Here is a 24,054-nt window from a genome sequence, read left to right as displayed (position 1 = left end):
AGCATGTAGAGCCCGGAGTAAATGAAAATCTATAAAAGGGAACTTTTTGGTATTTTTTCGTACTTCGACTGGTACTTTTAGAATTTTCTATAATATTGAACCTAGAAACATGAAATTAACTATGTAGAACCTGGATTAAGTGAGAACCTATAAAAGGGGACCTTTTGGTACTTTTTCGTTCTTCAAAAGGTACTTTTTGGATTTTTGTATAATATGGAACCTAGAAACGTGAAATTAAGCATGTAGAGCCCGGAGTAAATGAGAATCTATAAAAGGGGACTTTTTGGTACTTTTTCGTCCTTCGACTGGTACTTTTTGAGTTTTTTATAAAATTTAACCTAGAAACATGAAATTAAGCATGTAGAGCCCGGAGTAAATGAAAATCTATAAAAGGGAACTTTTTGGTATTTTTTCGTACTTCGACTGGTACTTTTAGAATTTTCTATAATATTGAACCTAGAAACATGAAATTAACTATGTAGAGCCTGGATTAAGTGAGAACCTATAAAAGGGGACCTTTTGGTACATTTTCGTTCTTCAAAAGGTAATATTTGGATTTTTGTATAATATGGAACCTAGAAACGTGAAATTAAGCATGTAGAGCCCGGATTAAGTGAGAACATATAAAAGGGGACTTTTTGGTACTTTTTCGTCCTTCGACTGGTACTTTTTGAGTTTTCCATAAAATTTAACCTAGAAACATGAAATTAAGCATGTAGAGCCCGGAGTAAAAGAGAATCTATAAAAGCGGACTTTTTGGTACTTTTTCGTTCTACAAAAGGTACTTTTTGAGTTTTCTATAAAATTTAACCTAGAAAAATGAAATTAAGCATGTAGAGCCCGTAGTAAATGAGAATCTATAAAAGCGGACTTTTTGGTATTTTTTCGTTCTACAAAAGGTATTTTTTGAGTTTTCTATAAAATTTAACATAGCAAAATGAAATTAAGCATGTAGAGCCCGGAGTAAATGAGAATCTATAAAAGGGTACTTTTTGGTACTTTTTCGTTCTTCAAAGGTACTTTTTGAACTTCCTATAATATTGAACCTAGAAACATGAAATTAAGTACCAAAAGGAGACTTTTGGTACTTTTTCGTTCTTCAAAAGGTACTTTTTGGATTTTTGTATAATATTGAACCTAGAAACATGAAATTAAGCATGTAGAGCCCGGAGTAAATTAGAATCTATAAAAGGAGACTTTTTGGTACTGTTTCGTTCTACAAAAGGTACTTTTTGAGTTTTCTATAAAATTTAACCTAGAAACATGAAATTAAGCATGTAGAGCCCGGAGTAAATGAGAATCTATAAAAGGGGACTTTTTGGTACTTTTTCGTCCTTCGACTGGTACTTTTTGAGTTTTTTATAAAATTTAACCTAGAAACATGAAATTAAGCATGTAGAGCCCGGAGTAAATGAGAATCTATAAAAGGGGACTTTTTGGTACTTTTTCGTCCTTCGACTGGTACTTTTTGAGTTTTCTATAAAATTTAACCTAGAAACATGAAATTAAGCATGTAGAGCCCGGAGTAAATGAGAATCTATAAAAGGGGACTTTTCGTTCATCAAAAGGTACTTTTTGAATTTTTTATAATATTGAACCTAGAAACATGAAATTAAGTATGTAGAGACTGGATTAAGTGAGAACATATAAAAGGGGACTTTTGGAACTTTTTCGTTCTTCAAAATGTACTTTTTGGATTTTTGTATAATATGGAACCTAGAAACGTGAAATTAAGCATGTAGAGCCCGGAGTAAATGAGAATCTATAAAACGGGACTTTTTGGTACTTTTTCGTCCTTTCGACTGGTACTTTTTGAGTTTTCTATAAAATTTAACCTAGAAGCATGAAATTAAGCATGTAGAGCCCGGAGTAAATGAGAATCTATAAAAGGGGACTTTTCGTTCATCAAAAGGTACTTTTTGAATTTTTTATAATATTGAACCTAGAAACATGAAATTAAGTATGTAGAGGCTGGATTAAGTGAGAACATATAAAAGGGGACTTTTAGGAACTTTTTCGTTCTTCAAAAGGTACTTTTTGGATTTTTGTATAATATTGAACCTAGAAACGTGAAAGTAAGCATGTAGAGCCCGGATTAAGTGAGGACCTATAAAAGGGGACTTTTTGGTATTTTTTCGTTCTTTAAAAGGTACATTTTGAATTTTCTATAATATTGAACCTAGAAACATGAAATTAAGCGTTTAGAGCCTGGATTAAGTGAGAACCTATAAAAGGGCACTTTTTGGTACTTTTTCGTTCTTCAAAAGGTACTTTTTGTGTTTTTTATAATATTGATCCTAGAAACATGAAATTAAGCATGTGGAGCCCGGAGTTAATTAGAATCTATAAAAGCAATCAGGGACTTGAATGAATGAAAATTTAAACTGGAATATTTTCTGGTACTTTTTGAATTTTCTATAATATTGAACTTAGGAACATGAAATTAAATAAAATAGGTTTCTTGGTACTTTTTCGTACTTCACTGGTACTGGTACTTTTAGAGCTTTCTAAAATATTGAATATATAAACATAAAATTAAACACGCAGTATCCCAATTGAACGAAAATTGAAAAAGGATACTCTGGTACTTTTTTGTTCTTTTACTAATACTTTTCGAATTTTCTATAATATTGAACCTAAAAACATAAAATTGGACATGTAGCTTCCTGATTGTATAAAAATCTTTATGCGATTTGTTTGGTTTCTGGTTGAAAATTAAACATGCGTCATCCTGATTTAATGAAAATATATAAAAAGGCACTGTCTGGTACTTTTTCGTTCTTCAACTGTTTTTTTTTTTTAATTTTCTGTAATATTGAGACTAGAATCATAAAATCAAACTTAAAGAGTTCTCTAAAAGGGGAATTTTTGATATTGCAGATATATATACATTTACAATAATGATATTTATTTTGTTCCATTACGATGAGGGTAGCGAAGCACAAGGGTATAGCTAGTGTTTATATATTTTTATACCCTTCACCTTCGTGAGAAGGGTGTATATAAGTTTGCCATTCCGTTCGTAATTTCTATAATATAATTTTCCGACCCCATAAAGTATATATAGTCTGGATCCTTATAGGTAGCGGAGTTGATTAAGCTATGTCCGTCTGTCTGTCTGTCCGTCAGTGTGTTTGTTGAAATCAGTTTTTAGAGGACCCCAGATATCGGCGAGATCCGAATCTTCAATAATTCTGTTAGACATCCTTTCGAGAAGATCGCTATTTAAAATCAGCAAAATCGGTCCATAAATATCGCAACCGGAACAAAAATCCAAGACAACCTCTGAAAATTTCATAAAAAAGAAAAATTTTTCCATGCTTTGATATTTATATAAGTAACAACAACGCTGCTTATTCATTGAGTATTTCGTTTCTTATGTTTGGAAGCCTGTGTGTTTCATTGCCTTCTGTATATTGTTTTTGTTTCTTGGTGCATTCAGTTTCGTATGTTTGGATGTCTGTTGGTTTCAATGCGTTGTGTATTTTGTTTTTATACCCTTCACCTTCGTGAGAAGGGTATATATAAGTTTGTCATTCCGTTTGTAATTTCTATAATATAATTTTCCGACACCATAAAGTATATATATTCTGGATCCTTATAGGTAGCGGAGTTGATTAAGCTATGTCCGTCTGTCTGTCCGTCTGTCTGTCTGTCCGTCTATGTGTTTGTTGAAATCAGTTTTTAGAGGACCCCAGATATCGGCAAGATCCGAATCTTCAATAATTCCGTTAGACAGGCTTTCGAGAAGATCGCTATTTAAAATCAGCAAAATCGGTCCATAAATACCGGAGATATGAGCAAAAATCCGAGACAACCTCTGAAAATTTCATAAAAAAGACAATTTTTTTCATGCTTTGATATAAGCAACAACACTGCTTATTCATTGAGTATGTATTTCGTTTTATATGTTTGGATGGCTGTGTGTTTCATTTAGGGTTGTCATTCGAATAAAAATTATTCGATTAATCGAGGAAAAAAATTTGTTTTTCTTCGAACGAATAAAAAATTTTCTATTTAGAATAAAGAATAATTCGAACAATTTTTGCCGATTAATCGAATATTCGAATAATATTTGAATGTTACTTTTTACGAATATTTTATTATACATAGCATTGAAATTATGTTAATATTTTGTAACACAAATCTAAATATAACAAGTAAGAAATTATAGTCGGGCGAGGCCGACCATATAATACCCTACACCTTTGACAAAAAAATAATGTGATTTAGTTGACATAATAAAGCATTTAAGTTGAATTGTACCTTGCCTTAGATATACATACTTAAGCCGTTTATGAATGAAATTGTGGACATTTAAGTGAAATTTTGATGGGGGCTTTTCATAGGGGCTAGGGTCATATGAGAACCTATTATTATGGAATTCGTGGGGGTCATCGAGTCTTGTATACAACTTGGTTATTGCAGCTTTTTGTCGAGATATGAGTATATTAAACATAATTATGAACTTAAAAGCCCTATTCGGGGGTTCAGTTGTATGGGGGCTAGGTGAAATAATGGACCGATGTTAACCATTTTCAACAAGCTTCGTCTACGATACCATAAAATATCATGTGCCAAATTTCATTGAATTATCTCCAAAATTGCGACCTGTAGTTTGATTACAAATTTTAAAAGCCCTATTCGAGGAGTTCAGTTGTATGGGGGCTAGGTGAAATAATGGACCGATGCAAACCATTTTCAACAGGCTTCATCTAGGGTACCATAAAAGATCATGTGCAAAATTTCATTGAATTATCTCCAAAATTGCGACCTGTAGTTTGATTACAAATTTTAAAAGCCCTATTCTAGGGGTTCAGTTGTATGGGGGCTAGGTGAAATAATGGACCGATGTTAACCATTTTCAATAGGCTTCGTCCCTAGGACAATAGAAGATCATGTACCAAATTTCATTGAATTATCTTCAAAATTGCGACCTGTAGTTTGATTACAAGGATTACAAGCCCTATTGGGGGGTTCAGTTGTATGGGGGCTAGGTGAAATAATGGACCGATCTTAACCATTTTCAATAGGCTTCGTCCCTGGGACAATAGAAGATCATGTACCAAATTTCATTGAATTATCTTCAAAATTGCGACCTGTAGTTTGATTACAAGGTTTACATGGACGGACGGACAGACGGACGGACATAGCTAAATCGACTCAGAAAATGATTCTGAGCCGATTGGTATACTTTAAGGTGGGTATAGGACCAATATTATTGTGCGTTACAAACATCAGCACAAACCCAATATACCCTCCCCACTAAAGTGGTGTAGGGTATAAAGATATGTTATAATTGAAACAAAACTTTTACTACTTTTTGCAGTTCATAAAAATTTTTGTTTTGTTAAAAATGAAATGGTTCTAGTTTTAAAAGTGATATTCTTCAATTTTTTTAATGTTTGCTTAATTTTTGTTTAATGTTTCAGTATCTGTCTTTTTACAAGAAAGACAATTTCTAAATATACTGAACCCTGTTTCCTGGGCGATGTGTAGGAGAACTGTAGGCATGAAATGGGGTCTTAGTCCTACTATAAAACATTGGTTTTATTAAAGTGTAATTAGACTAATTCTAGCTTATGCTTCAATAATCGGGTTGACTTCTTTGGACAAAAAGTGTAATATCAAACTACAACAGGGAGTTCAGCATACTTGCTGCTTGGGTACAAGTGGCAAGCAAGGCTCCAGAAACGTTGCTAGATATTCCACCGATTGAAACATATTTAAAATATGAGGCGGCACTTACAACCGAACGTCACATAACTTTAGGTGAAATGTTCAAAATCAGTTATAGGACACGTCATCAATGTATACTGGACACATTGGAAAGCTATAAACAATCATCTCCTGATCGCATGCCAGACACAGAATATGTTAGAAACTTTGAAATACTGAGCCCAGATAGAATAACTTGATCAAGCGGAACATTTGATTGGGAAATTCTTAGGAATTACGGTCAGGAAACTGAGTTTCAGAACATTGAAAGATAATACATTCAGTCGACACTTTTTACCAAAAAACCGTTTTCTTCCATGAAAAGCAGCGCACAACGTGGCCAGTGGCCAGTTTCTAATACATTAATAAATAGTACGATTTTCTTATATAAAACAGTTTGTAAAAATGTCTGCAAAACAGGTTAGCTAAACATCGTATATATCATTATAAAGGCCTCAGCTTCCACTTTTAAATTCTTTGAGATATTTAAAAAAGGTTGAGATTCAGCTAAGTTACTGATTTATAAGTGCATGTACGAAAACCGTTTTATTTTAAGATTTTGAAGGTGTTTTGCAAATTTTATTTATATTTTATTAAATTATTCGAATAAAAACTTTTATTCGTTATTCGTTCGAATAATCGAATAATTTTTAAAACTTAATCGACTACTCGAATAAAAAAAATATAGTACATTTTTATTCGAATAATTTTAAACACGAATAATTGACAACCCTAGTTTTATTGCCTTGTGTATATTGTTTTTGTTTCTTGGTGCATTCAGTTTCGTATGTTTGGATGTCTGTTGGTTTCATTGCGTTGTGTATTTTGTTTTTGTTTTTTTGTGTATTTCGTTTCGTATGTTTGGATGTCTGTTGGTTTCACTGCCTTGTGTATTTTGTTTTTTTGTGTGTTTATTTCGTTTAGCGTTGTTGTTGTTCGTTTTGCTATTGCTATAATAATGATATAAACCGAAAATGAAATAAATTAAAACTTTATAGAATTGATATTTTTTAAATATTTGGTTTTTTATGTTTCATTGCCTTGTGTATATTGTTTTTGTTTCTTGGTGTATTCAGTGCCCCGTTTCTGTAATTCTCGCATCGAGAAAAACTGTCGAAAAATTCATGATCATCTTCTGTAAAACAGGGTGAATACATGAAATTTAAATATTTCTTATTCAATTTTAATGTGTACAGTTTAAAAATAATCAGAGTCACACTGTTAAAAACAGGAAGACTATTATATTTTGAGTTTTTTCTCGATTCGAGAAAAATACAGAAACGAGGTAGAGTTTCGTATGTTTGGATGTCTGTTGGTTCAATTGCATTGAGCATTTTGTTTTTTATACCCTCCACCACCATCAGTGGCGATAGAGGGTATATATAACAGCGTTGCGCGTTCATATTGTTCAAATTACGAAGATTTTTGGCAATTCACACGTACACTACCCGATCGTAAACAAAACTCATAGCAAGAGCGTAAAAATACAAAACAATTATCTTCAGTTGCTTAACAGCATTCAACAATGTAGGTTGATGTCGCTTTGTTTCAAAAATTGCAAAAACAATTTGTAAAAACAACAACACAATTTGTAAACAAGAGAATTACTTGCAAAATACTCGTACACTCCAAAAAAAATTTTACTAATGCATAAGAATGAAAACACATAAAAACAGTATTTCAAATACTTTTTTTACACATTTTAAATAAAAAACTGCGCTTGGCTGCTTTATATCAGGGAACCTTGCATAGGACCGACCGCACCCATGTAATGAGCGTTTAAGAGATTTTCGTAAAAGGACCTTGTATGGGAGCTTTGACCAATTATGTATATAAAGACAAAATTTCAAAATTCTGTATTTATATCATTATTTAGTAATGAATATTGTGCACTTAAGTGATTTTCTGGAGGGGGCCAAGTTTGAGAGCTATGAACAAATATGGACCGATCGTGGAACAGTTTTATAGTGTAATTTATATATATAAGAGTAATATTTGTGCTAACTGTATGGATATCAATATTTTGTAATGAGTTATGTGCGTTTAAGAGATTTTCGATAGGGGACCTTGTATGGGAGCTATAACCAGTTATGGACCGATCGGAAAAAAATTTCACAGTAATATTTCTGTGCATATGAGCAATACTTGTACCAAATTTTATATGGATATTTTAATTCAGTAATGAGTTATGCGCGTTTAAGTGATGGACCGATCGGAAAAAAATTTCATAGTAATATTTCTGTGCATATGAGCAATACTTATTCCAAATTTTATATGGATATCTTAATTTTGTAATGAGTTATGCGAGTATAAGTGATTTTCGGTAAGGGTCCTTGTATGGGAGCTATGACCAATTATGGACCGATCGAAAAAACATTTCATAGTAATATTTATGTATGTGAGAGCAATACTTGTACCAAATTGTATATGAATATCTTAATTTAGTAATGAGTTATGTACGTTTAAGTGATGTTCGTGATTTTCCTTGTATGGGAGCTATGACCAATTATAGACCGATCGGAAAAAAAAATCATAGTAATATTTCTGTGCATATGAGCAATACTTATTCCAAATTTTATATGGATATCTTAATTTACCAATGAGTTATGTGCGTTTAAGTGATTTTCGGGAGGGGACCTTGTATGGGAGCTATGACCAATTATAGACCGATCGGAAAAAGCTTTCACAGTAATATTTCTGTGTATAAGTATGGGCAATATTTATTCCAAATTTTATATGGATATCTTAATTTAGTAATGAGTTTTGCGCGTTTAAGTGATTTTCGGGAGGGGACCTTGTATTAGAGCTATGTCCAATTATGGACCCATCCAGAAAATTTTTTCTCTCAATGAATTCTATTGACATAAGATTTTAAGTTGTAAAATTTTGTGAAGATATTATTTATTTACACAACATATGTACATATGTATAAATAAGTTTCTGCTTCCATAGAGAATAGTTTTTTAATTTATATATTTATTTATGTTAAATAACTTATGTTACCTGAAAATATCCTAAGATTTTATGCAACTTTTTAATATCATCTATATATATAAAATTTTAACGTTACTGACTGACTGACTGATTGACTGATTCATCATCGCACAGCCTAAACGGTTAAAGCTAAAGAGCTGAAATTTGGACAGGGGGTTGGTCTCCCACCAAATAGATCCACTAAGACGGGATTTTTGGAAATTCGAATGTTTAGGGGGTAAAAAAGGGTAAAAACGGGTAAAATCGGTAACCTCATATCTCCTAAACTAGAAAAGATACAAAAATAGTTTAAAGCTTATCGTCGTTCATTTAAAAAATAAGCGGGCAGGTGTCTGGTACTTTTTTCAATTTCGGCCCCTTTAGGGAATAAACGGGTAAAAACTGTATTTTGGTACTTTTTTTGAACCCTATGTATCTTCGTTCTTCAAAAGGTACTTTTTGGATTTTTGTATAAAATGGAACCTAGAAACGTGAAATTAAGCATGTAGAGCCCGGAGTAAATGAGAATCTATAAAAGGGGACTTTTTGGTACTTTTTCGTCCTTCGGCTGGTACTTTTTGAGTTTTTTATAAAATTTAACCTAGAAACATGAAATTAAGCAAGTAGAGCCCGGAGTAAATGAGAATCTATAAAAGGGGACTTTTTGGTACTGTTTCGTTCTTCAAAAGGTACTTTTTAAATTTTTTATAATATTGAACCTAGAAACATGAAATTAACTATGTAGAGCATGGATTAAGTGAGAACGTATAAAAGGGAACCTTTTGGTACATTTTCGTTCTTCAAAAGGTACTTTTTGGATTTTTGTATAATATGGAACCTAGAAACGTGAAATTAAGCATGTAGAGCCCGGAGTAAATGAGAATCTATAAAAGGGGACTTTTTGGTACTTTTTCGTCCTTCGACTGGAACTTTTTGAATTTTCCATAAAATTTAACCTAGAAACATGAAATTAAGCATGTAGAGCCCGGAGTAAATGAGAATCTATAAAAGCGGACTTTTTGGTACTTTTTCGTTCTACAAAAGGTACTTTTTGAGTTTTCTATAAAATTTAACCTAGAAAAATGAAATTAAGCATGTAGAGCCCGTAGTAAATGAGAATCTATAAAAGCGGACTTTTTGGTACTTTTTCGTTCTACAAAAGGTACTTTTTGAGTTTTCTATAAAATTTAACATAGAAAAATGAAATTAAGCATGTAGAGCCCGGAGTAAATGAGAATATATAAAAGGGCACTTTTTGGTACTTTTTCGTTCTTCAAAAGGTACTTTTTGAACTTCCTATAATATTGAACCTAGAATCATGAAATTAAGTACCAAAAGGGGACTTTTGGTACTTTTTCGTTCTTCAAAAGGTACTTTTTGGATTTTTGTATAATATTGAACCTAGAAACATGAAATTAAGCATGTAGAGCCCGGAGTAAATGAGAATCTATAAAAGGAGACTTTTTGGTACTGTTTCGTTCTACAAAAGGCACTTTTTGAGTTTTCTATAAAATTTAACCTAGAAACATGAAATTAAGCATGTGGAGCCCGGAGTAAATGAGAATCTATAAAAGGGGACTTTTTGGTACTTTTTCGTCCTTCGACTGGTACTTTTTGAGTTTTCTATAAAATTTAACCTAGAAATATGAAATTAAGCATGTAGAACCTGGATTAAGTGAGAACCTATAAAAGGGGACCTTTTAGTACTTTTTCGTTCTTCAAAAGGTACTTTTTGGATTTTTGTATAATATGGAACCTAGAAACGTGAAATTAAGCATGTAGAGCCCGGAGTAAATGAGAATCTATAAAAGGGGACTTTTTGGTACTTTTTCGTCCTTCGACTGGTACTTTTTGAGTTTTTTTATAAAATTTAACCTAGAAACATGAAATTAAGCATGTAGAGCCCGGAGTAAATGAGAATCTATAAAAGGGGACTTTTTGGTACTGTTACGTTCTTCAAAAGGTACTTTTTGAATTTCCTATAATATTGAACCTAGAAACATGAAATTAACTACGTAGAGCCTGGATTAAGTGAGAACCTATAAAAGGGGACCTTTTGGTACATTTTCGTTCTTCAAAAGGTACTTTTTGGATTTTTGTATAATATGGAACCTAGAAACGTGAAATTAAGCATGTAGAGCCCGGATTAAGTGAGAACATATAAAAGGGGACTTTTTGGTACTTTTTCGTCCTTCGACTGGTACTTTTTGAGTTTTCTATAAAATTTAACCTAGAAACATGAAATTAAGCATGTAGAGCCCGGAGTAAATGAGAATCTATAAAAGGGGACTTTTCGTTCATCCAAAGGTACTTTTTGAATTTTTTATAATATTGAACCTAGAAACATGAAATTAAGTATGTAGAGCCTGGATTAAGTGAGAACATATAAAAGGGGACTTTTTGGAACTTTTTCGGTCTTCAAAAGGTACTTTTTGGATTTTTGTATAATATTGAACCTAGAAACGTGAAATTAAGCATGTAGAGCCCGGATTAAGTGAGGACCTATAAAAGGGGACTTTTTGGTACTTTTTCGTTCTTTAAAAGGTACATTTTGAATTTTCTATAATATTGAACCTAGAAACATGAAATTAAGCGTTTAGAGCCTGGATTAAGTGAGAACCTATAAAAGGGCACTTTTTGGTACTTTTTCGTTCTTCAAAAGGTACTTTTTGTGTTTTTTATAATATTGATCCTAGAAACATGAAATTAAGCATGTGGAGCCCGGAGTTAATTAGAATCTATAAAAGCAATCAGGGACTTGAGTGAATAAAAATTTAAACTGGAATATTTTCTGGTACTTTTTGAATTTTCTATAATATTGAACTTAGGAACATGAAATTAAATAAAATAGGTTTTTTGGTACTTTTTCGTACTTCACTGGTACTGGTACTTTTAGAGCTTTCTAAAATATTGAATATACAGTGCACTCGCGGTAACGTGAACACCGTCTAACGTGAACACCGCCTAACGTGAACAAGATGTTTTTTACATTGACTACTCTGTAACGTGAACAAACATAGAAAGCTCTATAACGTGAACAATTTTTTTCACAATATATGTTTTCTAAGCATGTAGACAACATTGAACTACATTCATTAAATTCGAATTTTAAAATTTTGGGAATCTCCTTATATAAATGAATTTATATCCCCTAAATTATTTTGTTTATATGGCAAAGAAATTTGAAGTTATGAGTGTAAAAAATCTAAATGTTTGCAGTTAAAAGAAAAGGCAGACATTTTAGATAGTTTGCAAAGAGGAACAAGTGTGACTAGTTTATCAAAAAAGTGTAATGTCGCTAAGTCAATAATATGCAGTATTAAAAAGAAACAAGTAAGAAGTTATAGTCGGGCGACGCCGACCATATATTACCCTACACCTGTATACGAATAAAATGTGATGTGGTTTTCATAATAAAGCATTTAAGTTGAATTGTACCTTGCCTCAGATATACTAAAGCCATTTACAGTTTAATAAAACTGTGGATATTTAAGTAAAATTTTTATGGGGCTTTTTAGAGGGGCTAAGGGTCAAATGAGGCCCTATAATTAAAAATTTTATCAGGGTCATCAAGACTAGTATAGAACTTGGTTTTGCAGCTTTTTGTCGAGATACGAGCATATTAAGCATAATTATGAACTTAAAAGCCCTATTTGGCGGGTTCAATTCTATGGGGTCTAGGTGAAATAATGGACCGATGTTAACCATTTTCAATAGGATTTGTCTACAGTACCATAAAAGATCATGTGCCAAATTTCATTGAATTATCTCCAAAATTTCGACCTGTAGTTTGATTACAATGTTTACAACCCTTTTTGGGGGGTACAGTTGTATGGGGGCTAGGTGAAATAATGGACCGATCGTAACCATTTTCAATAGGGTTTGTCCCTGGGACAATAGAAGATCATGTTCCAAATTTCATTCAATTATCTTCAAAATTGCGGCCTGTAGTTTGATTACAAGGTTTACATGGACGGACGGACTGACGGACATAGCTAAACCGACTCAGAAAATGATTCTAAGCCGATTGGTATACTTTAAGGTGGGTATAGGACCAATATTATTGTGCGTTACAAACATCAGCACAAAAACAATATACCCTCCCCACTAAAGCGGTGTAGGGTATAAAAAGAAGCAATTTTGAGTTGTGCAAACAACACATACAAGGACCGGGAAAAAGACAAACTTTAAAATCATCAGAACTTCCAGTTAATGAAAAAACTCTTTACCGTTGGTTCCTCCGAATGCGTGATAGGAATTGGCCTGTAAGTGGTCTAATGTTAAAAGAAAATGGATTTTAATAAAATTTTAATTATATTAATAATAATAAAAGAATATCACGCTCAAGTGTGTAAAATACAGATTTATAAATTAAAATTTCATATTTTTTTCATGAAATTTGACAATCGCTAACGTGAACAATTTCGCTAACATGAACTCCCTTGATTTTAATTAGTTCACGTTACCGCGAGTGCACTGTATAAACATAAAATTAAACACGCAGTATCCCAATTGAACGAAAATTGAAAAAGGATACTCTGGTACTTTTTGTTCTTTTACTAATACTTTTCGAATTTTCTATAATATTGAACCTAAAAACATAAAAATGGACATGTAGCTTCCTGATTGTATAAAAATCTTTATGCGATTTGTTTGGTTTCTGGTTGAAAATTAAACATGCGTCATCCTGATTTAATGAAAATATATAAAAAGGCACTGTCTGATACATTTTCGTTCTTCAACTGTTTTTTTTAATTTTCTGTAATATTGAGACTAGAATCATAAAATCAAACTTAAAGAGTTCTCTAAAAGGGGAATTTTTGATATTGCAGATATATATACATTTACAATAATGATATTTATTTTATTCCATTACGAAACATGGATTAAGTGAGAACATATAAAAGGGGACTTTTTGGAACTTTTTCGTTCTTCAAAAGGTACTTTTTGGATTTTTGTATAATATTGAACCTAGAAACGTGAAATTAAGCATGTAGAGCCCGGGTTAAGTGAGGACCTATAAAAGGGGACTTTTTGGTACTTTTTCGTTCTTTAAAAGGTACATTTTGAATTTTCTATAATATTGAACCTAGAAACATGAAATTAAGCGTTTAGAGCCTGGATTAAATGAGAACCTATAAAAGGGCACTTTTTGGTACTTTTTCGTTCTTCAAAAGGTACTTTTTGTGTTTTTTATAATATTGATTCCATTTCATGTTTCTAGGTTCAATATTATAAAAAATTCAAAAAGTACCTTTTGATGAACGAAAAGTCCCCTTTTATAGATTCTCATTTACTCCGGGCTCTACATGCTTAATTTCATGTTTCTAGGTTAAATTTTATAGAAAACTCAAAAAGTACCAGTCGAAGGACGAAAAAGTACCAAAAAGTCCCCTTTTATAGATTCTCATTTACTCCGGGCTCTACATGCTTAATTTCACGTTTCTAGGTTCCATATTATACAAAAATCCAAAAAGTACCTTCTGAAGAATGAAAAAGTACCAAAAGGTCCCTTTTTATAGGTTCTCACTTAATCCAGGCTCTACATAGTTATTTTCATGTTTCTAGGTTCAATATTATAGGAAATTCAAAAAGTTCCACAAAAAGTACCTTTTGTAGAACGAAACAGTACCAAAAAGTCTCCTTTTATAGATTCTCATTTAGTCCGGGCTCTACATGCTTAATTTCATGTTTCTAGGTTCAATATTATACAAAAATCCAAAAAGTACCTTTTGAAGAACGAAAAAGTACCAAAAAGTCCCCTTTTATAGATTCTCATTTACTCCGGGCTCTACATGCTTAATTTCATTTTTCTATGTTAAATTTTATAGAAAACTCAAAAAGTACCTTTTGTCGAACGAAAAAGTACCAAAAAGTCCGCTTTTATAGATTCTCATTTACTACGGGCTCTACATGCTTAATTTCATTTTTCTAGGTTAAATTTTATAGAAAACTCAAAAGTACCTTTTGAAGAACGAAAAAGTACCAAAAAGTCCGCTTTTATAGATTCTCATTTACTCCGGGCTCTACATGCTTAATTTCATGTTTCTAGGTTAAATTTTATAGAAAACTCAAAAAGTACCAGTCGAAGGACGAAAAAGTACCAAAAAGTCCCCTTTTATAGATTCTCATTTACTCCGGGCTCTACATGCTTAATTTCACGTTTCTAGGTTCCATATTATACAAAAATCCAAAAAGTACCTTTTGAAGAACGAAAATGTACCAAAAGGTCCCCTTTTATAGGTTCTCACTTAATCCAGGCTCTACATAGTTAATTTCATGTTTCTAGGTTCAATATTATAGGAAATTCAAAAAGTACCTTTTGAAGAACGAAACAGTACCAAAAAGTCCCCTTTTATAGATTCTCATTTACTCCGGGCTCTACATGCTTAATTTCATGTTTCTAGGTTAAATTTTATAAAAAACTCAAAAAGTACCAGTCGAAGGACGAAAAAGTACCAAAAAGGGGACTTTTTGGTACTTTTTCGTCCTTCGACTGGTACTTTTTGAGTTTTCTATAAAATTTAACCTAGAAATATGAAATTAAGCATGTAGAACCTGGATTAAGTGAGAACCTATAAAAGGGGACCTTTTAGTACTTTTTCGTTCTTCAAAAGGTACTTTTTGGATTTTTGTATAATATGGAACCTAGAAACGTGAAATTAAGCATGTAGAGCCCGGAGTAAATGAGAATCTATAAAAGGGGACTTTTTGGTACTTTTTCGTCCTTCGACTGGTACTTTTTGAGTTTTTTTATAAAATTTAACCTAGAAACATGAAATTAAGCATGTAGAGCCCGGAGTAAATGAGAATCTATAAAAGGGGACTTTTTGGTACTGTTACGTTCTTCAAAAGGTACTTTTTGAATTTCCTATAATATTGAACCTAGAAACATGAAATTAACTACGTAGAGCCTGGATTAAGTGAGAACCTATAAAAGGGGACCTTTTGGTACATTTTCGTTCTTCAAAAGGTACTTTTTGGATTTTTGTATAATATGGAACCTAGAAACGTGAAATTAAGCATGTAGAGCCCGGATTAAGTGAGAACATATAAAAGGGGACTTTTTGGTACTTTTTCGTCCTTCGACTGGTACTTTTTGAGTTTTCTATAAAATTTAACCTAGAAACATGAAATTAAGCATGTAGAGCCCGGAGTAAATGAGAATCTATAAAAGGGGACTTTTCGTTCATCCAAAGGTACTTTTTGAATTTTTTATAATATTGAACCTAGAAACATGAAATTAAGTATGTAGAGCCTGGATTAAGTGAGAACATATAAAAGGGGACTTTTTGGAACTTTTTCGGTCTTCAAAAGGTACTTTTTGGATTTTTGTATAATATTGAACCTAGAAACGTGAAATTAAGCATGTAGAGCCCGGATTAAGTGAGGACCTATAAAAGGGGACTTTTTGGTACTTTTTCGTTCTTTAAAAGGTACATTTTGAATTTTCTATAATATTGAACCTAGAAACATGAAATTAAGCGTTTAGAGCCTGGATTAAGTGAGAACCTATAAAAGGGCACTTTTTGGTACTTTTTCGTTCTTCAAAAGGTACTTTTTGTGTTTTTTATAATATTGATCCTAGAAACATGAAATTAAGCATGTGGAGCCCGGAGTTAATTAGAATCTATAAAAGCAATCAGGGACTTGAGTGAATAAAAATTTAAACTGGAATATTTTCTGGTACTTTTTGAATTTTCTATAATATTGAACTTAGGAACATGAAATTAAATAAAATAGGTTTTTTGGTACTTTTTCGTACTTCACTGGTACTGGTACTTTTAGAGCTTTCTAAAATATTGAATATACAGTGCACTCGCGGTAACGTGAACACCGTCTAACGTGAACACCGCCTAACGTGAACAAGATGTTTTTTACATTGACTACTCTGTAACGTGAACAAACATAGAAAGCTCTATAACGTGAACAATTTTTTTCACAATATATGTTTTCTAAGCATGTAGACAACATTGAACTACATTCATTAAATTCGAATTTTAAAATTTTGGGAATCTCCTTATATAAATGAATTTATATCCCCTAAATTATTTTGTTTATATGGCAAAGAAATTTGAAGTTATGAGTGTAAAAAAATCTAAATGTTTGCAGTTAAAAGAAAAGGCAGACATTTTAGATAGTTTGCAAAGAGGAACAAGTGTGACTAGTTTATCAAAAAAGTGTAATGTCGCTAAGTCAATAATATGCAGTATTAAAAAGAAACAAGTAAGAAGTTATAGTCGGGCGACGCCGACCATATATTACCCTACACCTGTATACGAATAAAATGTGATGTGGTTTTCATAATAAAGCATTTAAGTTGAATTGTACCTTGCCTCAGATATACTAAAGCCATTTACAGTTTAATAAAACTGTGGATATTTAAGTAAAATTTTTATGGGGCTTTTTAGAGGGGCTAAGGGTCAAATGAGGCCCTATAATTAAAAATTTTATCAGGGTCATCAAGACTAGTATAGAACTTGGTTTTGCAGCTTTTTGTCGAGATACGAGCATATTAAGCATAATTATGAACTTAAAAGCCCTATTTGGCGGGTTCAATTCTATGGGGTCTAGGTGAAATAATGGACCGATGTTAACCATTTTCAATAGGATTTGTCTACAGTACCATAAAAGATCATGTGCCAAATTTCATTGAATTATCTCCAAAATTTCGACCTGTAGTTTGATTACAATGTTTACAACCCTTTTTGGGGGGTACAGTTGTATGGGGGCTAGGTGAAATAATGGACCGATCGTAACCATTTTCAATAGGGTTTGTCCCTGGGACAATAGAAGATCATGTTCCAAATTTCATTCAATTATCTTCAAAATTGCGGCCTGTAGTTTGATTACAAGGTTTACATGGACGGACGGACTGACGGACATAGCTAAACCGACTCAGAAAATGATTCTAAGCCGATTGGTATACTTTAAGGTGGGTATAGGACCAATATTATTGTGCGTTACAAACATCAGCACAAAAACAATATACCCTCCCCACTAAAGCGGTGTAGGGTATAAAAAGAAGCAATTTTGAGTTGTGCAAACAACACATACAAGGACCGGGAAAAAGACAAACTTTAAAATCATCAGAACTTCCAGTTAATGAAAAAACTCTTTACCGTTGGTTCCTCCGAATGCGTGATAGGAATTGGCCTGTAAGTGGTCTAATGTTAAAAGAAAATGGATTTTAATAAAATTTTAATTATATTAATAATAATAAAAGAATATCACGCTCAAGTGTGTAAAATACAGATTTATAAATTAAAATTTCATATTTTTTTCATGAAATTTGACAATCGCTAACGTGAACAATTTCGCTAACATGAACTCCCTTGATTTTAATTAGTTCACGTTACCGCGAGTGCACTGTATAAACATAAAATTAAACACGCAGTATCCCAATTGAACGAAAATTGAAAAAGGATACTCTGGTACTTTTTTGTTCTTTTACTAATACTTTTCGAATTTTCTATAATATTGAACCTAAAAACATAAAAATGGACATGTAGCTTCCTGATTGTATAAAAATCTTTATGCGATTTGTTTGGTTTCTGGTTGAAAATTAAACATGCGTCATCCTGATTTAATGAAAATATATAAAAAGGCACTGTCTGATACATTTTCGTTCTTCAACTGTTTTTTTTAATTTTCTGTAATATTGAGACTAGAATCATAAAATCAAACTTAAAGAGTTCTCTAAAAGGGGAATTTTTGATATTGCAGATATATACATTTACAATAATGATATTTATTTTATTCCATTACGAAACATGGATTAAGTGAGAACATATAAAAGGGGACTTTTTGGAACTTTTTCGTTCTTCAAAAGGTACTTTTTGGATTTTTGTATAATATTGAACCTAGAAACGTGAAATTAAGCATGTAGAGCCCGGGTTAAGTGAGGACCTATAAAAGGGGACTTTTTGGTACTTTTTCGTTCTTTAAAAGGTACATTTTGAATTTTCTATAATATTGAACCTAGAAACATGAAATTAAGCGTTTAGAGCCTGGATTAAATGAGAACCTATAAAAGGGCACTTTTTGGTACTTTTTCGTTCTTCAAAAGGTACTTTTTGTGTTTTTTATAATATTGATTCCATTTCATGTTTCTAGGTTCAATATTATAAAAAATTCAAAAAGTACCTTTTGATGAACGAAAAGTCCCCTTTTATAGATTCTCATTTACTCCGGGCTCTACATGCTTAATTTCATGTTTCTAGGTTAAATTTTATAGAAAACTCAAAAAGTACCAGTCGAAGGACGAAAAAGTACCAAAAAGTCCCCTTTTATAGATTCTCATTTACTCCGGGCTCTACATGCTTAATTTCACGTTTCTAGGTTCCATATTATACAAAAATCCAAAAAGTACCTTCTGAAGAATGAAAAAGTACCAAAAGGTCCCTTTTTATAGGTTCTCACTTAATCCAGGCTCTACATAGTTATTTTCATGTTTCTAGGTTCAATATTATAGGAAATTCAAAAAGTTCCACAAAAAGTACCTTTTGTAGAACGAAACAGTACCAAAAAGTCTCCTTTTATAGATTCTCATTTAGTCCGGGCTCTACATGCTTAATTTCATGTTTCTAGGGTCAATATTATACAAAAATCCAAAAAGTACCTTTTGAAGAACGAAAAAGTACCAAAAAGTCCCCTTTTATAGATTCTCATTTACTCCGGGCTCTACATGCTCAATTTCATTTTTCTATGTTAAATTTTATAGAAAACTCAAAAAGTACCTTTTGTCGAACGAAAAAGTACCAAAAAGTCCGCTTTTATAGATTCTCATTTACTACGGGCTCTACATGCTTAATTTCATTTTTCTAGGTTAAATTTTATAGAAAACTCAAAAGTACCTTTTGAAGAACGAAAAAGTACCAAAAAGTCCGCTTTTATAGATTCTCATTTACTCCGGGCTCTACATGCTTAATTTCATGTTTCTAGGTTAAATTTTATAGAAAACTCAAAAAGTACCAGTCGAAGGACGAAAAAGTACCAAAAAGTCCCATTTTATAGATTCTCATTTACTCCGGGCTCTACATGCTTAATTTCACGTTTCTAGGTTCCATATTATACAAAAATCCAAAAAGTACCTTTTGAAGAACGAAAATGTACCAAAAGGTCCCCTTTTATAGGTTCTCACTTAATCCAGGCTCTACATAGTTAATTTCATGTTTCTAGGTTCAATATTATAGGAAATTCAAAAAGTACCTTTTGAAGAACGAAACAGTACCAAAAAGTCCCCTTTTATAGATTCTCATTTACTCCGGGCTCTACATGCTTAATTTCATGTTTCTAGGTTAAATTTTATAAAAAACTCAAAAAGTACCAGTCGAAGGACGAAAAAGTACCAAAAAGTCCCCTTTTATAGATTCTCATTTACTCCGGGCTCTACATGCTTAATTTCACGTTTCTAGGTTCCATATTATACAAAAATCCAAAAAGTACCTTTTGAAGAACGAAAATGTACCAAAAGTTTCCCTTTTATAGGTTCTCACTTAATCCAGGCTCTACATAGTTAATTTCATGTTTCTAGGTTCAATATTATAGGAAATTCAAAAACGAAACAGTACCAAAAAGTCGCCTTTTATAGATTCTCATTTACTCCGGGCTCTACATGCTTAATTTCATGTTTCTAGGTTAAATTTTATAAAAACTCAAAAAGTACCAGTCGAAGGACGGGCTCTACATGCTTAATTTCACGTTTCTAGGTTCCATATTATACAAAAATCCAAAAAGTACCTTTTGAAGAACGAAAAAGTAAAGGTCCCCTTTTATAGGTTCTCACTTAATCCAGGTTTTACATAGTTAATTTCATGTTTCTAGGTTCAATATTATAGAAAATTCTAAAAGTACCAGTCGAAGTACGAAAAAATACCAAAAAGTTCTCTTTTATAGATTTTCATTTACTCCGGGCTCTACATGCTTAATTTCACGTTTCTAGGTTCAATGTTATACAAAAATCCAAAAAGTACCTTTTGAAGAACGAAAAAGTACCAAAAGTCCCCTTTTATAGGTTCTCACTTAATCCATCCTCTATATACTTAATTTCATGTTTCTAGGCTCAATATTATAGGAAATTCAAAAAGTACCTTTTGAAGAACGAAAAAGTACCAAAAAGTCCCCTTTTATAGATTCTCATTTACTCCGGGCTCTACATGCTTAATTTCATTTTCCTAGGTTAAATCTTATAGAAAACTCAAAAAGTACCTTTTGTAGAACGAAAAAGTACCAAAAAGTCCTCCTTTATAGATTCTCATTTACTACGGGCTCTACATGCTTAATTTCATTTTTCTAGGTTCAATATTATAGAAAATTCAAAAAGTACCAGTCGAAGTACGAAAAAGTACCAAAAAGTCCCCTTTTATAGACTCTCACTCAGCGTTGCCACTTTGGTCCAATTGGACCAAAATTGGTAGGATGAGATAATTTTGATCTCATGCATATGAATTTATAATCTGACCTTGTTACGGCAAAGTAATAGTAATCAGGTGGGAATCGAACGCACGACGTCAGGTCTGACTATAACATAAAGCACTAACCTACTGGAGGCCACACTAATTATTTTTTTTCTAAGAAGCCAGATTCATGAATGAATATATAATTTGGTGGGTCTACTACCTTACAAACGGAATCACAAAATTAATATACCCCAATCTTTTTGATGGGTATACAAATATTAGGGGTATATTGGTTTTGTGATTCCGTTTGTAAGTATATATTTTTTCTAGTTTCTTATTAGATTCTAAGACGATATAGCCATGTCCGCCCGTCAGTCTGTCGAAACAGTTTTTTAAGAACCAAAATTTTTATCTAATTTATTTCGATTGGTCCACAATGATCCTATTACAGCCCCTTTTACGGAAAATAATTTTATTATCAATAAATAGCAAATTAGTTAACCGTAGTATAATAAAAGGATTTATCCATAAAGTGTTCAATTTGTACGATAGATTCTGATGGTGGATATTAGGGTGATCGATTATTCGACATTTTCCAAAAACCGGTTTTCGAATAGTTCGAATAGTTGACATTTAAAAAAACCGGTTGATATTTTTCAAATTCAGAAAAAAAACGGTTAACCGGTTTTTCATTATAAATAAAAAAAATATATTTTAATTTGAAAAACTTAATGTTTATGTTTAAATTTGATTAATAAAACATGGCCCGAAATGATTTTTAACAGTTTAAAAGATTATAACTTTAGATCTAGTCGTCTGATTTACATTATTTCTTTAATATAAAAAAAATTAGGAAAAAGAGGGACACTTCTGTTAAACATAAGGTACTATGTAATCCTGGCTTATTTTAAAAGCTCTGTTTAGGAAATTTGCATAGGCATTCCAACACTTCCATAAAATTTCAGCCGTAAATTAATTATTGTAATTGGAATATAATCTTAAGATTGATAACATTTTCTCAAACAGTTATCAATTTTTCAAATAAATTTTTTTAATTAATTAGGAAAATCAAAATAGTTTAACCAAAGGAGCTCTAGAAAAATATACGCTAGTTCCTCGACTCGAATATTTTTAAAATTTAGACGGGCTGTATTATTATTTACTTAAAAATTTCATTTAAATAATCTTTGAATACAAAGCAAATAAAACTATTCGAAACCGGTTTTTAAAAAGTGAAAAAACCGGGTTATTCGATATTCGAAAAATCAACATTAAGAAAAAACCGACACTGGTAAAGGAGAAAAAACCGGTTTTAAAACCGGTTGAAAAATCGAGTCGATCACCCTAGTGGATATACACATATGATTCGTCATAGCCGAATATAATACTATTACTATTTTCTCGGGAATGATTTTGGTACAAATTTTGTCGAAAACTGCAATTATGTATTTCATAACTATGTATATAGTACCAAAGTATTTGGAATTTCTGTCTAATTACGTAAAAGTAAACCATTGATTCATTGGAACAAATCATTGTATGATATTACATATTAGTTTTGAAAATAATGGAACTATAAACAGAAGCAATTGTCCCTACGGAAAAATTTGGTAGTTTTTGGAACGTTTTGGTAGTTTTTTGTCGGAACTTTGGTAAGAAAAATAAATTGTGAGTGGCAATGCTGCTCTCACTTACTCCGGGTTCTACATGCTTAATTTCATGCTTCTAGGTTTAATTTTAAAGAAAACTCAAAAAAATACCTGTGTAGAACGAAAAAGTACCAAAAGTCCCTTTATTATTAATTTCATGTTTCGATTTCAATATCAAAGAAAACTCAAAAAGTACCAAATACAGAATGAAAAAGTACCAAAAAATATCACTTGGTCCTCTTTTATAGTCCTCTTTTATAGATTCTCATTTACTACGGGCTCTACATGCTTAATTTCATTTTTCTAGGTTCAATATTATAGAAAATTCAAAAAGTACCGAAAAAGTACCAAAAAGTCCCCTTTTATAGACTCTCACTCAGCGTTGCCACTTTGGTCCAATTGGACCAAAATTGGTAGTTTCAAATCTCTGAAATGACTTTTGGTAGTTTGGTTGGTAGGTTTAAATTTTGGTCCAAATTTGGTAAGATGAGATAATTTTGATCTCATGCATATGAATTTATAATCATTTCTGACCTTGTTACGGCAAAGTAATAATAATTTTAATAAATACGTAAATCTTAAGTTTATCCTTGTTAAGTTTATATTGTTTGTTCTAAGAAAATATTAAGTTTCTATATATTTCAACATTTCTGATTCATGAATGTTAGTAAGTTAGTTAGTTTGAAATGAGGATGTTACATAAAATCCGAGGGAATACTTCTAGGCCTGCATCGGTCCCGTTGTGAACTTCCTAGCCAATGCCTCAGGTGGGAATCGAACGCACGACGTCAAGTCTGACTATAACATAAAGCACTAACCTACTGGAGGCCACACTAATTATTTTTTTTCTAAGAAGCCAGATTCATGAATGAATATATAATTTGGTGGGTCTACTACCTTACAAACGGAATCACAAAATTAATATACCCCAATCTTTTTTGATGGGTATACAAATATTAGGGGTATATTGGTTTTGTGATTCCGTTTGTAAGTATATATTTTTTCTAGTTTCTTATTAGATTCTAAGACGATATAGCCATGTCCGCCCGTCAGTCTGTCGAAACAGTTTTTTAAGAACCAAAATCTTTATCTAATTTATTTCGATTGGTCCACAATGATCCTATTACAGCCCCTTTTACGGAAAATAATTTAATTATCAATAAATAGCAAATTAGTTAAGCGTAGTATAATAAAAGGATTTATCCATAAATTGTTCAATTTGTACGATAGATTCTGATGGTGGATATTAGGGTGATCGATTATTCGACATTTTCCAAAAACCGGTTTTCGAATAGTTCGAATAGTTGACATTT

At 31.9% G+C, this 24,054-nt stretch overlaps 1 protein-coding gene across 1 annotated transcript in view; it reads left to right on the top strand.

Moving 5' to 3' along the window:
* Nucleotides 1-24,054, top strand: part of LOC119603668 — a 175,857-nt gene that overhangs the window by 145,317 nt on the left and 6,486 nt on the right. The window lies entirely within an intron of this gene.

The sequence above is a fragment of the Lucilia sericata genome, unplaced genomic scaffold, assembly GCF_015586225.1.
Source record: "Lucilia sericata isolate MDLA Ls3-8-SP2 unplaced genomic scaffold, ASM1558622v1 Contig000324F_arrow, whole genome shotgun sequence".
NCBI classification, from domain to species: Eukaryota; Metazoa; Arthropoda; class Insecta; order Diptera; family Calliphoridae; genus Lucilia; species Lucilia sericata.
Note: the sequence above shows the minus strand (reverse complement) of the source record. Positions and strands in the feature narration are given on the sequence as shown.